This window comes from Amphiprion ocellaris, chromosome 5, assembly GCF_022539595.1.
Source record: "Amphiprion ocellaris isolate individual 3 ecotype Okinawa chromosome 5, ASM2253959v1, whole genome shotgun sequence".
Lineage (NCBI taxonomy): Eukaryota > Metazoa > Chordata > Actinopteri > Pomacentridae > Amphiprion > Amphiprion ocellaris.
In genome coordinates, this window is record NC_072770.1 from 38,489,066 (window position 1) to 38,504,500 (window position 15,435).

Sequence of the window (15,435 nt, forward strand, 5' to 3'; positions counted from 1 at the left end):
AGCTAAAAACGCTGCGTAGCCGCGAGCAGCACGTGCGCGTCACATGGACGACAGTGGTACGTTGCTGTTTGGGACTGTGTTTTATGTGTTTTAGGATTTATGCATTGTTTATGAACTTGTTATTTGAATATTCATTTCAGGAGAGTGTTGTTTGTATATATGTTTATTCCTTGTAATGAATTCGGACTGGAGCTGCCAAGGAAGCATCGTGAATGTACTCTTCATCTTCTTCTTCAGGCCCTAACAAATGCAGAATTTTGTGTTTTTTACCGCAAACGGTTTATTTTTGGAGAATTTATTTGTGATTTTGATGAACCATCATGAGTTTAACCTCAGATTTGGGTCTATTTTGTAGGAAAATCGAAAATCTTTACAATTGTTTGTTTTTTTAAAGTTATGCCTTTTAAAGATAACTTGATTTTTATTAATTTATTTGGATTATATTGTAATTATTTACTTTATTATTATGAGATATCTATATATAGATTGATAAAGTCGAACAAAACACTCCAACTGAGACGTTTTTGTTTTGTATTTTTGTGTCTTTTTTAAGTAAATATGAGTCCTCTTTATTTTTATTGGATGTGTTCAAACTTGGATTCTCTCTTTCCTGGAACAAAAAGCACTGAGGACAGTATTAGTGGTTGTACAGCGCCCTCTGCTGGCAGCTCAGAGGGGTTTAAATCCCATAATGAACTCACTGTGTCTCACTATGTTGGGTTTTTATTGTTATTCTGACATTTTTCAGACCCGTCTGAGGTTAAATTCTCCTTTATAGTCTAAATGTGACGATTCAAACTCTGCTCCTGGACAGACTTCAGTTCTTATGGAAACAGAACGACGTGGAAAATCATCAGGAGGAAGATTTACACTCAAATTGTCATGATGGACACAGTTTGGGTCATTTTTGACAACTTTTGATAATTTTGAACAAAGTCTGGATCATTTTGAACAAAGTTTGAATCATTTGGGAAAACACTGAAGCCTTTTGAACTGGAATGACACAAACTTCGTCCAAAGTTTGAGTCCTTTTTGGCAACATGTAAGTAAATTTGGACAAAGTTCATTTTGGACAATGCTTGATTAAATTATGGCAAATTTTGAGTCATTCTGTTTAAAGTTTGAGTCATTGTAAAGAAATTCAAGTCATTTCTGACAAGTATCAAGTCATTCTGATCAACGTTAGGGTCATTTTGGGGAAAGTTTGAGTCGTTTTGGGCAAAATTTGAATAATTTTAGAGGAGTTGAAGTCGTTTTGGCCAACATTTGATTCATGTTGGACAAGTTTCAGGTCATTTTGGACCAACTTTGAGTAATTTAAGACAATATTCGAGTCATTTTGGGCAACATTTGAGTTATTTTAGAGAAGTTTAAGTCCTGTTGGACAAGTTTAAGTAATTTTGGATGAAGTCCGAGTCATTTTAGACAATGTTTGATCGTTTTTGACATCATTTGAGTCACTATGGACAAAATTTGAGTGGTTTTGTACAAACTTCGAGTCATTTTAGAGTTTGCGTCATTTTAGGCAAAGTTTTAATTCATTTTGGGTAAATTGAGTCCTTTTGGATAAAATTTTAGCCATTTTAGACAATTTTTAATCATTTTCGACATCATTTTAGTCATTATGAACAATGTTTGGGCCAATTTGGAAAAGTTTGAGTTATTTTGGACAACTTTTAATCCTTTTTGACACCGATTTAGTCATTATATACAATGATTGAGTCGTTCTGGAGTCATTTTGGACAAAGTTTAAGCCATTTTGGGCAATGTTTGATTCATGTTGAACAAGTTTCAAGTCGGTTTGGAGAAAGTTTGGGTCATTTTGGACACCATTTTAGTCATTATGGACAATATTTGAGTCCTTTTGGAAGAAGTTTAAAACATTTTGGACAATGTTTGAGTCATTCTGGACAACGCTTGAGTCATGTTGGACAAGTGTCGAGTCATTTTGATCAAAGTTTGAGTAATTTTGGACACATTTTGAGTCATTTTAGACAAGTTATAATTGTTTTTGACACCATTTTAGTCATTATGGACAACGTTTAAATCATTTTAGAATCATTTTGTAGTCATTTTGGACAAAATTTGAGTAATTTTGAACAGCTTTTAATAATTTTTGACACCATTTATTCATTAGGAACAATGCTTGAGTCATTTTGGAGTCTTTTTGGACAAAGTTTGGATCATTTTGGACAACTTTTAATCATTTTCAACATCATTTGAGTCATTCTGGACAAAGTTTGAGTGATTTTGGGCAACCTTGGAGTCATTTTAGGGAACATTTGAGTCAAGTTGGACAAGTTTTAATGTGCAGAGTAACATAATTTGCAACATGATGTGCAAATCAATGTACAAATTGAGCTTAATAAGTGAAAAAGCCTCTAGGAGGACTGTCTGGGTCCTGGTGGGCTTCAGCATCAAGCGCTGTGATTGGCTGTTGGAGATCCACAGAAGGAACATGCTGGGAATTTCTTAAAGCAGACAAACTTCTCATTTTGTCGGATTCAGTTAACCGTCAAACATTCAGTCGAGCTGTTTTCTTGTTATTTTTGTTGACTAAACATCGATTTAAATCTTCAAATCCACAACTGAAGCTCAAAATATAAACTTAATCAGACCGAGCTTCGCTGTTGGATTCATTAATTCCTAATAACTACAACACGAACAAAAGAACACACAAAAATACAGAAAACAACTGAAGGAAATCTAATTAGAGCAACTTGATTGTAAAGTGTTTGTTAATATAAAAACCTGTGTTCATAATTCAGGTAATTAACTGCATCGTTGCTTTTAAACAACATGGAAAAACTTATTTTTTATCGAATAATCACCTTAAAAACATGTGTTTATGCTGCCAGCTACTAAATAATTAGAAAATAACTTCCTGTTGTTTGTTGGTTGAACATAGTTTTGTTAGAAGTTGTCATGACTGAAAAAGATTAATACATTATGTTTTCATTTTTCCACTGATTTTGAATGAGTCTAAATCCAGTTTTGATGGTTGAGTTTTAAATCTATTCGTTTTAGCCAGCAGAGGGCAGCATGTCCCTAAAAACATAATTTCTTCCATTTATCTACTAAAAAATATGAGGAAAATCAACATTTTAGAGGAAGAATCATCAGTAAAATGTTGATTTTGGCTTTAAATGTGGAGTAAAAAGTAAAATATTTTCCTCTTTCATTTCGTGAAGGAGAAGAATAAAGGAAACACAAAAATGTCGGGTTTTTTTGTTTATTTATACCAGGAAAAAGTAGAATTACGGGGAAACTACATTTAATGCCGTGCATGATGGGAAATGTAGGAAAATAGACTTTTTCTAGATAAATCAGTTTAATGAGTTACGTATCTAAAAACAGTGTTTAACTTAGATTTTTGAAAAACATCAGACACTTAAAGTTTATTATTATTATATTAATAATTATTACTGCTATTATTATTTACTTTGTTTTATTATTATTGTTATCATTATTTATTTTATTTTTGTTATATTATTATTATTTTCATTATTATTATCGTTATTATTATAATTATTTATTTTTTGTTATATTATTATTACTGCTATTTTTTATTGTAATTTTTTCAGTGACCAAATCTTTACATTTTTAATCAACTGAACTGAAGATTTTAAATTCTGAGTTTGATTCGTTTAGATTTTTATTTTTTATTACATTAATTTAATAATAAAAATAACTTTTTAACATTATTATAAATTTACAGTATAAAATATTAGATTTTTTCTGCATTCCTCAAACTATAGAACTTAAATGAACAGAACTTTATTCATTTCTAATGAATCACAGATTTTTAAAAAAAAACCTTTTTGCATTGTAATGTTTGGTTTAAAAGCTTTAATTTAAGTTTCTAAGGCTGAAAATCCTTAATCAGTATCACATATTTTATATTTATGCTAAAGAACAACTATAACTGATCACTAAAGGCTGCTTTTCTTCACTTTATTTGCTATTCTTAGCAGCAGGATGAAGAATGTTGCTTCCTGTGAGTCTCAAAAGGAAGCAAACAGACTTTTAAATTCAATAAAACAGATAAAACTTCTCATTTTAAAGCATCATTAGTGTAATATTCTGATAATCTAAGTGTGATTAAACCCAGACTCTGTCTGGACGTTGTTATTAGTCGGGTTATTTCTGGAACGTTCCTGCTGTTGGTTCTTTTTAGATCTTCCTCATCTCCTGATTTAACCTTGATAAGTAACAGAAACACTGATTTACTGATAGTAAAGTCAGAAATATTAATCCTGAAACATCACAGAAGAAGGTTTTAATAGTTTATACATTAAAGATTCCTATAAATCTGGTCAGTAGAGAGTTTCTCCATCTTCTCTAACATCTAAATCTACAAATTAAATCTCTCCTCATACACTGACATGATAAAACTTCATCGTTCTGTTCGCTAAACACTCATAAAACCAGATTTATATTAAGAATCTGCAGATTGTAGAAGTTTAAGTGAAAGAATGACTAAAAAAAATAGTCCAAACTGAGTCAAAATAACTCAGTCTCCAAAATGATTCAATAAAAACTGAGAAAATTACCCTAAACTGACCACAATCACTCAAATATGAACAGAATGACTTAAAATAGTTCAAAAGGGGTCAAAATGACTCAAACATTGTCCAGTGACTCGAAAAGTCCCCAAAATGACTATTTGAGGAACTGAAATGAGGTATTTTTTGAGATTTTTGCACAAAAAATTACTTTAGTGGGGAATTTTCCATTGAAATTAATGAGATTTGTTAACTTAAATCAACATCTGTCATTGTTAGATCAGATTGCAGCTAAAAGTCTCCTTTAAGAAGCTGAAACTAGTGAATTTAGGTGATTTTTGCATGAAAAATGATTTTAATGTTTCATTACATTTTAAAATCAACAAGATTTCTGCATCTTGATGTTACTTAAACAGTCAGTTTGGAGAATTTTTAGCAGCTGAAGCCTTAAAACTCTAAAATATTAACATCCAGGCTGCAACTAAGGAGGATTTTGAGGATTATTTCTCTTATTTGCTCTAAAAAATGTTAGGAAATGATGAAAAATGTCGCTTTTTAAGCAGGTCTAGTCCATATTTAATAAAAGAAAAAGTTATATTTAAGGATCTAAAATGAGCCATATTTAGCATTTAAATGTCCTTTAATGCTGATTTAACAGTGGAACCATCCTGACTGTGGGTTTTATTCCTCTCTCTGGTTTGTTCCTCCAGTCTGCTGTAGATGGCAGCAGGAGGTTCATCTCTGGAGGAATCAGGATCCACTCAGCTCCGCATTTCATCCACTCCAGCTCCGACTGAGTCTCCGGGAACCAACAGAGAACCAGAGGGAACCACAGAGAACCAGAGGTAGCCTACAGGATCTGGATTTATTCTGCTTTTCCTCTTTCGCTCCAGACTGAATCCTTCCGTCTCTCCAGCCACCGGCGGCTCTAATTGGCCGGGTGTTTCCCCCTCCTCCCCCGGTTTATTGTCAGTGACAGTCGGATTATTTCCTCCCGGCGGCCGCTGCTCCTCAGCCTCCTGCTCCTCCACGATGCGGGCTCCAGCTAAGAATTAATAAATCGCTGCTGTTTCTTCCTCCTCTGCTCGGTAAGACCAACCTTCCTTCCTCCCTCCTTTTCTTCCTCTTCTCCGTGCTCTGCTCGGCTTGTTTTCTTGGAGATGTTCCTGCAGCCATGTGCAGCAGCTCCGCGGAGCTTCTGTGAGGTCTGCCGGGGGACGGAGCGGCTCCGCGGGGGGCTGAAGGAGTTGAAGTTCGGGGCAGCTCTCCGCGGCTCTCCGGCTCCGGGACGCGTCGTGCGCCTCCGCGGTGGTTTGGAGACGACGTGCGGCCACTTCGGTGCACGTTCGAGCTGCCATCCCGCCGTGCCCGGTTCGTGCACGCAGCGATGTGCGCGGCTGCGGGAGAGACGACACAGCTGATGGAATCTGTGCGCGAACGGGCCGCGTTTAGTGGCGAAAATTACGCATAAAAACGAAAAGAGCGTCTTTTTGTGGAGAAACATTAGGATACAAACTAGAGTCCTGGGTAATGTGTGTGTGTGTGTGTGTGTGTGTGTGCGCGCGCGCGCGCGCGCGCGTGTGCACGGCGATGTCATTCCGGGAGTGTGCGCTCGGTAATTGGTGAGGTCTGATCTCCTCGTGTTGTCTCCGGAGGCTCCCGATCATCCAGATGTGGAGAAAAGAAACGATCCTCAGCAGCTAAATGTGCAAATTTAGACTGAAATAGAGAAGATGAGAGAATCTGCAGCAGGATTTTAGTGTTTAAAAGCAGTTTGGTCAAAACTGGTGGAGGATTGTGGAGGATTTTTAGAGTCAGGAGGTTTTAAAATGATCTGATATGAATGCTGAGGCTGCAACAAAGAAAGATTTACTGATTATTTGACTCATTTAGTCGATAAAATGTTAGAAAATTATGAAAAATGACATTTTAAGTAACTCTACTCCAGGTTACAGTCCACAATGCAAAAAAATGTGTCCTCTGAGAAGCTGAAACTAGTACATTTTTATGTTTTTTGCATAAAAACTGCTTTGATGGTGAATTAAACATCAAAATCAACAAGACTTTACTGGTTCTGTGATGGTAGAGCAGATCACAACTAAAAAGTCTCAGTTAAGAAGCTGAAACCAGTAAAATTTGATGATATTTGCATTAAAAATGATCTTGATGGTGAAATAATTATCAAAATGATCCAGATTTATTGATCCTGATGTTTCCTAAACAGTCATTTTGGAGATTTTTAGAATCAGGAGGCTTTAAAATGATAAAATATTCACATTTAGGCAGCAACTAGTGAGAATTTTACTGATTATTTTACTCGTTTGGTCAATGAAATGTCAGAAAATGATGAAAAATTGCACTTTATTGCGCACAGAATTTTAGATTTCAACCAAAAAGTCTCCTTTGAGAAGCTGAAACTAGTAAATTTTGATGACTTCTGCATAAAAAAAATGACTAAAATAATGCTGTTAATATCAATATCAGCAGGACTTTATTGATCCTGTGATGTTAGATCAGATTGCAGGAAAAAAAAGAAAATCCTCTTTAAGAAGCCAAAACGAGCCAATTTGGTGATATTTGCATGAAAAAAAAACACAAATGATGAATTCATAATGAAAATGATCCAGATTTAGTCATCTTTGTGTTTAGTAAACAGAGGAGGAGGCTTTAAAATGATAAAATCTTAGTATTCATGCAGCAATTAATGAGCATTTTCTTGATTATTTTATTCATTTAGTCGATAAAATGATAGAAAATGATGAAAAATGACATTTTAGGGAACTCTAATACAGACAACCATCCAGATTGCCACAAAAAATCTCCTTTAAGAAGCTAAAACGAGTCAGTTTTGATGACATTTGCATTAAAAAAATCCCCTTGATAGTGATATAATTATCAAAATTATTCAGATTTACTCATTCAGTCAATAGAATGTGAGAAAATTGTGAAAATGAATTGATTTTACCAATTTTTGGAGGTTGTTTTGTCACTCAGGTCATTTGGTGCCTCGATTTTGTGGTTTTGTGTCACATTTTGGTTGTTTTCTAAGTGATTTTTGCCGTTTCATGTCTCTTTGTGACAGTTTCTATCTTTAGACCATTTCTGAGTTAATTTGTGAAAATTTGTGTAATTCAGGCCATTTCTGAACAATTTCACGTTTTGTACAAGGCTATGTCATTTTGGACACATTTTAAATAGTTTTTTTTTTAAAAACATTTTTAAATCATTTGCTAGATATTTTAAGCCATTTTGGAACAGGGTTGAGGCATCAAGCAATTTGCACCAGTTAACATAATTTTAGACCAACTTTTTAGTCATTATGGACACGTTTAAATGATTTAGCACAAAAATTTGTAATTTTGGCCAATTTCTGACATGATTTTGGACAAATTTAGCTCCTTTTTGGTCAAATTTTGAGTCCCTTTGAATATGAATTATTCTCTCCATGCTGCTCATCATCTATAGAAAGATGTTTCTCCATTCTGAATGTATCTCCAACAACCTGCTCCTCTGTTCACTGTTTCTGAGCCATGCTGCATTTATTTATTCATCCAGTAGCTTTGATTTTCCTCTCGGTCTCTGTGGAAACACTGCCTGCAGGTCAACCTGAAAACTCTCTGAATTTTCAATGCAAACTTTTTGTTTCTTGGACAATTTTCAAATGAGACACATAGAATAAAGTGATTTTGATGAAATGTCACAAATTTAAGCTCTGATCTGGCAAATTTTCCAAAGAGAACGTCATGTCACACACGATTAGCTGAGTTTTTAATTATTTTTAAAAAAAGAAATCCTATATTCAAATAAATAAATAATAGGGAAATGTCCAGAAAAAATACAGAAATTTTGAATTATCAAAACTGGCGCACATTAGTTTCTTGTTGATTGTTGCAGCTTTAATTGTTGAAATACTGAGGTTATTGTGGCTGATGTTCTGCATAATTTTTTGCAGTTAAGAGTCTAAAACCAAAAGATATTCAGTTTATGATGCAGAAAACAAATAAAATGAGCAAATATTCAAATTGGCATGATAATTCGACTTTTTCTTTAAAAAAAAAAAAAAAATACAGAAATTATGAATCAGTTGTCAAAACTGGAGCACATTAGTTTCTCGATGACTGTTGCAGCTTTATTTGTTGAAATATTAAGGTTATTGTAGACAATATTCTGCATTTTTAGGATATAAATTTACAAAACAGGATGTTTTAATTCATATCAGCCTATATTGTCTTAATTTTGTATCTTTTTGTGGTGATTTTGTGTCTTTTCATTGCGTTTTTGAATCTTGCTGTGTTGATTTATGGACCTTGGTGGTAATTATGCCTCATTTTGTGGTGATTTTGCACCTTTTTGAGGCAATTTTGCACCTTTTCGTAATGGAAAAGTGTTGTTTTGTGTCTTAAGGTGATGTTGCGTCTTTTTGTTGTGTGTTGTGGTGATTCTGCATCTTTATATGTTCCTTTTGAATTCGTATCGGATTCTCATTATTCAGGTTGATTGTTGCAGCTTTAATTGTTGAAATGTTGAGGTTATTGTGGATGATATTCTGCATTTTCAGATCTAAGTAGATGTTAAGAGGGAACAGTAAAAGATTTACAAAACAGAGAAGTAACTGTAGGTTGAAATATTTTGTGCAAATAAGAGCAAAAACACAAAAGGTGTTCAATTTATGATGCAGAAAAAAACAAATATTCACATTGTAGAAGTTGCAATCAGAAAATGGACATTTTCTTGATGAAAAAATACCAAAATGAGGAATTAATTATCAGAACTGACCCATAATAGTTTGTCATTGATTGTTGTAGCTTTAATTGTTGAAATTTTGAGGTTATTGCGGCTGATATTCTGCATTTTTAGGAGCGATTAAAGGAATAAAACTGTAAAATAACAAAACAGAAATAACTGCGCTGTAAACAAAGCAGAGTGTTCTAATGTGACTTGATGTTTGACAAAACAAAACAAAATAGGATCTTTTAATTCATTTCGGTCTATATCGTCTTAATTTTGCATCTTTTTGTGGTGATTTTGTGCATTTTTGTGTCTTTTCATTACATTTTTGCATGTTTCTGTGTTGATTTATGGACCTTGATGGTAATTATGCCTCATTTTGTGGTGATTTTGCGTCTTTTTGAGGCAATTTTGCACCTTTTTGTCATCGGTTTGTCTCTTTGTTGTGGTGGTCCTGCATCTTGATGTGTTCATTTTGAATTCGTGTCAGCTTCTCAGTATTCAGGTTGATTGTTGCAGCTTTAATTGTTGAAATATTACAAATTCAAATGTTGAAATCGTACAAAAAACTGCACTGTAAACAAAGCTGAGCATCCGAATGTGACTTGATGTTGGACAAAACAAAACAAATCAGGATCTTTTAATTTATATCGGTCTATGTTGTCTCAATTTTGAATCTTTTTGTGGTGATTTTGTGTGTTTTTGGGGTAAATTTTGCACCTTTTTGAGGCAATGTTGCACCTTTTCGTGATCAATTTGTCTTTTTGTGTTGTTTTTCTGTCTTCTCAAGGTGATGTGTTTTTGTGGTGATTGTGCGTCTTCATATGTTCATTTTGAATTCATATCAGATTCCCATCATTCAGGTTTTTGCAGCAGGATGGTAGTCGATCTGCTGTTTTCTCTACTGATCTTTACAGTACGTCGAAGCTAAAAACACAGATTCCCTCTGAACGCCGAGCATCACGAGCTGAATATCAACCGACCACATCAAACGAACCCTCCGTCCTGCCGGAGCTTTAAAAAGGAGAGTCTAATCTGTGTTTATGCAGTGAGAGGGGCGGCGATGCAGGAGGCATGCTTGCATTTCAAAGTAATGGTCTATTTATAGGCGGGAAGAAAGTCCACCGCCGACGGCCTGCTGCTGTTAGCATCGAGGAACGATAAGGAGTCAAAGAGGCAGCAGGCGCCGCTTGTTAGCAACAACCAAACAGATCGTTCACACGGTTTCATTCTCTCACACTTGTGGATATTTTCTTTAGGGATTAATGCTAATTTATGCCGTTCAGATCAAAGATGAGGCTCCGAGCTGGTGTAAAGTGTCAGGATAACGTGGAACCAGATAGCGGTTCATCAAAGCCAGCAGATATCGATCGCGGCGGCCCCAAGTTAAAGACGCGACCCGGACTGTTTTCGCCTTTTCACGTGGAGGGCGAATCGGATCTTCCGCATGAGTGTAAAAAAGTCAGGAAGCCCCACTGATTTCCATGAAGAAGATCCAGATGAAAGTTGTTGGTCACTGATTGAATCTCTAAACTCCTGAGGGGGGAAAAGAAAGAAAGAAAAGTCTCAAAATGCAGGTTTAGAGCCTATAAAAATAGTTTTTACTGCCGTTCAACACTGGATCATTTCACTTTAGTGTTTTTGGCAAGAATTTACAAAAGGATTGTCCTTTAGGATTTCTACATATTCTACTGTATTCATTTTATCAGCATGCCTCACATCAATCATGATGCTGCCACCACCATGCTTCACATCATGATGCTGCCACCACCATGCTTCACATCATGATGCTGCCACCACCATGCTTTATGTAATGATGCTGCCACCACCATGCTTCACATCATGATGCTGCCACCACCATGCTTCACATCATGATGCTGCCACCACCATGCTTCACATCATGATGCTGCCACCACCATGCTTCACATCATGATGCTGCCACCACCATGCTTCACATCATGATGCTGCCACCACCATGCTTTATGTAATGATGCTGCCACCACCGTGCTTCACATCATGATGCTGCCACCACCATGCTTTATGTAATGATGCTGCCACCACCGTGCTTCACATCATGATGCTGCCACCACCATGCTTCACATCATGATGCTGCCACCACCGTGCTTCACACATGATGCTGCCACCACCATGCTTTATGTAATGATGCTGCCACCACCGTGCTTCACATCATGATGCTTCCACCACCGTGCTTCACATCATGATGCTGCCACCACCATGCTTTATGTAATGATGCTGCCACCACCGTGCTTCACATCATGATGCTGCCACCACCATGCTTTATGTAATGATGCTGCCACCACCGTGCTTCACATCATGATGCTGCCACCACCATGCTTCACATCATGATGCTGCCACCACCGTGCTTCACACATGATGCTGCCACCACCATGCTTTATGTAATGATGCTGCCACCACCGTGCTTCACATCATGATGCTTCCACCACCGTGCTTCACATCATGATGCTGCCACCACCATGCTTTATGTAATGATGCTGCCACCACCGTGCTTCACATCATGATGCTGCCACCACCATGCTTCACATCATGATGCTGCCACCACCGTGCTTCACATCATGATGCTTCCACCACCGTGCTTCACATCATGATGCTGCCACCACCATGCTTTCATCCAAGTTTGGTTTCATACGCCTAGAAGGTTCAGGATCTTTTTAATCAAACGTAGATTGTAGCCCTTTGAACAAACAAGAACCCATGCATTTTATTTTACTGTCCAGTTCTTAGTTCCGTCTTGGATTTTTGGTTTTAAATTTCATATCTGTCGCCCACAAACTCTCTTGTGACTCCCTGAGCTTCTGCTGTTGACTTTTAACGGCATCCTCCGCCTTTTTTCTCCTCCAGAAGTTATAACTCGGCCTGCATACCGATGCACTCTTTGCTCACCTTATGTGTTTTCAAAGCCACTGTCTTTGCTCTTGTATTCGCTTTCATTCACCCAGCTGGAAAACAGAGAGGGCGGCATAATAAGAGAGATCGGAGGTGAGCTAGCGGAGGCTGGACTTCAGAGGCGAGTACAAGATCTGTAAAGTCGGTTTCAGTTACATCACCGATGACCCTAGAGCTGCTTTAAGGGCTTTAAAACCAACAAACCCGCTGTTCTTAGAGCATCAATTCAGGTAGAGATCGCTGGAAGAGCAACAGGAGAGGACAGATAGAAATGTGAGAACACGAAGAATCAGAAAACAGTCATGGAATATAATCAGATTTGTAGGAATAAACTGAAAAAGTGAAGCGATTAGAGCACAAAAGATAAGATTCTCTGCTGAAAATACAGAAATAATACATCCAGCAGATCATTTTTAACAGTGAGAGAACTAAAACTGGATCTTAAAATTGCCTCACAGCGGCTTTATTTAGCTCCGGTGGCTAACGTTCTGCAAATGATTGACTTTAGCTGCAGGTCCAACAGAAACAGAGCAGCCAGACGCCTCGTTCTCACCATGTGTTCAGACCAAGTTCAACTCTGAGTCACATTCTGGCTGTTTTAAAGCTCCAGCTCCTCAGAAACCAGACGCAGCTCTATTAGCTCTGTTAGCTCTGTTCACTCTGTTAACTCTATTAGCTCTATTAACTCTGTTAGCTCTGTTAGCTCTATTAGCTCTATTAATGCTATTAGCTCTATTAGCTCTATTAATGCTATTAGCTCTACTAACTCTGTTAGCTCTGTTAGCTCTATTAGCTCTATTAATGCTATTAGCTCTATTAATGCTATTAGCTCTATTAGGTCTGTTAGCTCTATTAGTTCTATTAGCTCTGTGAACTCTATTAGCGTGATAAGCTCTGTTAGCTCTGTTTGCTCTATTAGCTCTGTTAACTCGATTAGCGTGATTAGCTCTGCTAGCTCTGTTAGCTCTACTAGCTTTATTGCTTGATTAGCTCTGTTAGCTCAATTAGCTCAGTTAGCTCTACTAGCTCTGTTAGCTCTTTTGGCTCTATTCGCTCTGTTCGGTCTGTTAGCTCTGTTAGCGCTATGAACTCTATTAGCTCTGTTAGCTCTATTAGCTCGTTAACTCTATTAGCTCTGTTAGCTCTATTAGCTCGACTAGCTCTATTAGCTCTGTTAGCTCTGTTTGCTTTATTAGCTCTATTAGCTTTAGCTCTAGCTCAATTAGCTTGATTAACTGTTAGCTCAGTTAGCTCTGTTAACGCTATTAGCTTTGTACAGGAACGTTTCTGAGCTAAATACTAACTTTCTGATGTTGGCAGCTCATGTTTACCTCATCTATCATTTTAGTTTAGTGCAGGAGTCATCAGATCTGATATTTAAGTCAATCTTCTTTTATTTCTTCATTTTAAAATGTGCTGCTTTGGTTCTGATGCCTCCTAAATTTATACCAGCTTCAAATATCAGTTCTGATCTCCTTGATTTCTACTGATTAAAATCTGAGCAAAGACTTCCTCAGAATCAGCTGATGGTTTATGTGCAGTAACTTCGTGGCAGCATCATAAAACGAAGCATGGTGGTGGCAGCGTCATGATGTGGGGATGTTTCTCAGAACCAAAATTTCAGGATAACCATTTGATAGTTTTGAGATATTTCAGTCTGAACCAAAGCAAAACTTAAACATCTAACAACAGCTACTCCTCGATTTTAACTATTTTTTTTAAATGTTGCACATTTCCTGTGTTTTTAAAAATAGAAAAACCTCATTATGAAGCGTCTCCATCATTCACAGCAGCACAACAAGCTGAAAACTCATCAGAACGCTTCATACCGAGGTGTTGATTGTCGATGGGCTCAGATCAACACGTCCTGCCATGTGATAAAATGATTATTTTCTTGTGTTTTCCTTATTTCAGGATCATTGGCTGACAAAGTGATTCTTCTTGATATTTTTAGAATTGTCTTTATCTTTGTTTTCTTAAACACACCTGAATCCTTTCTGGTTCTCTCCCTGTTATAGTTTGAGGTTAATTGTTTTTCATCATCTGCGATGTTTTAAAATGAATCCCATCACAAAATCTTTAAAAATCAGAAAACCTGCTGTTGGCTTTGAAAGTCATGTTGGTTTTTTAAAAAATAATTTTCTTACCACAAATAGCTGTAAAAACAGGAAAAATCTGTGGATTTTCACCTTTCTGACTGCACTTGAACTACTCATGTGACTTTTGGTTACGTCAGGAAAAATAACCAAATCTAAGCCTAAAAATCTGAATATTTCATCAAAATTGCTTATTTTATGTGCTTTACTTCCACAGAGGTGCAGGACTTTGTATTGAAAACGGACTTTATTGTGAAAAATGAGCCCAAAGTGAGGAAAAATGTGATGTAAACCGAAAAAACACTCAGTTCAGAGGGTTGTGATCGCTTGTTTGTAAAAACATCTTTTACTTTTTTTCCGTAAAATGGAGTTAGTTTCAATTTTCTGTGTTTTTTGAGCAAAAATCAAAAAATGTGCTGGTTTTAGTGGAAATATTTAATTGTTGCTGCATCAGAAGGAGGGTGAGGTACGCCACCAAGACACCTATGACTCCTCTGAAGGAGAACGAGACTAGAGAGGGAGCCCACCAAGACACCTATGACTCCTCTGAAGGAGAAAGAGACTAGAGAGGGAGCCCACCAAGACACCTATGACTCCTCTGAAGGAGAAAGAGACTAGAGAGGGAGCCCACCAAGACACCTATGACTCCTCTTGAAGGAGAAAGAGACTAGAGAGGGAGCCCACCAAGACACCTATGACTCCTCTTGAAGGAGAAAGAGACTAGAGAGGGAGCCCACCAAGACACCTATGACTCCTCTTGAAGGAGAAAGAGACTAGAGAGGGAGCCCACCAAGACACCTATGACTCCTCTTGAAGGAGAAAGAGACTAGTGAGGGAAGCCACCAAGACTGCTATGACTCCTCCGAAGGAGAAAGAGACTAGAGAGGGAGGCCACCAAGACTCCTATGACTCCTCCGAAGGAGGAAGAGACTAGAGAGGGAGGCCACCAAGACACCTATGACTCCTCTGAAGGAGAAAGAGACTAGAGAGGGAGGCCACCAAGACACCTATGACTCCTCTGAAGGAGAAAGAGACTAGAGAGGGAGGCCACCAAGACACCTATGATTCCTCTTAAAGACAAATTTAGACTTATTTTTCAAAATAAAAAAAATGCACTCAAAAAGATGGAGTGATGATCAATATAGTTGCAGCTCTAGTAGTAAACTGAATATGTGTGGATT

At 37.0% G+C, this 15,435-nt stretch overlaps 1 protein-coding gene across 5 annotated transcripts in view; it reads left to right on the top strand.

The window, feature by feature from the left end:
- LOC111567141 (poly(rC)-binding protein 4-like) overlaps positions 1–15,435 on the top strand; it is a 145,777-nt gene that overhangs the window by 220 nt on the left and 130,122 nt on the right. For 4 of the 5 annotated variants that reach the window (XM_055010601.1, XM_035947168.2, XM_055010605.1 and 1 more), the window contains exon 2: positions 5,216–5,593. The gene's annotated coding sequence lies outside the window, so the exon portion shown is untranslated. The remainder of the gene's footprint in view (positions 1–5,215; positions 5,594–15,435) is intronic. The other variant, XM_055010602.1, reaches the window with a different exon arrangement.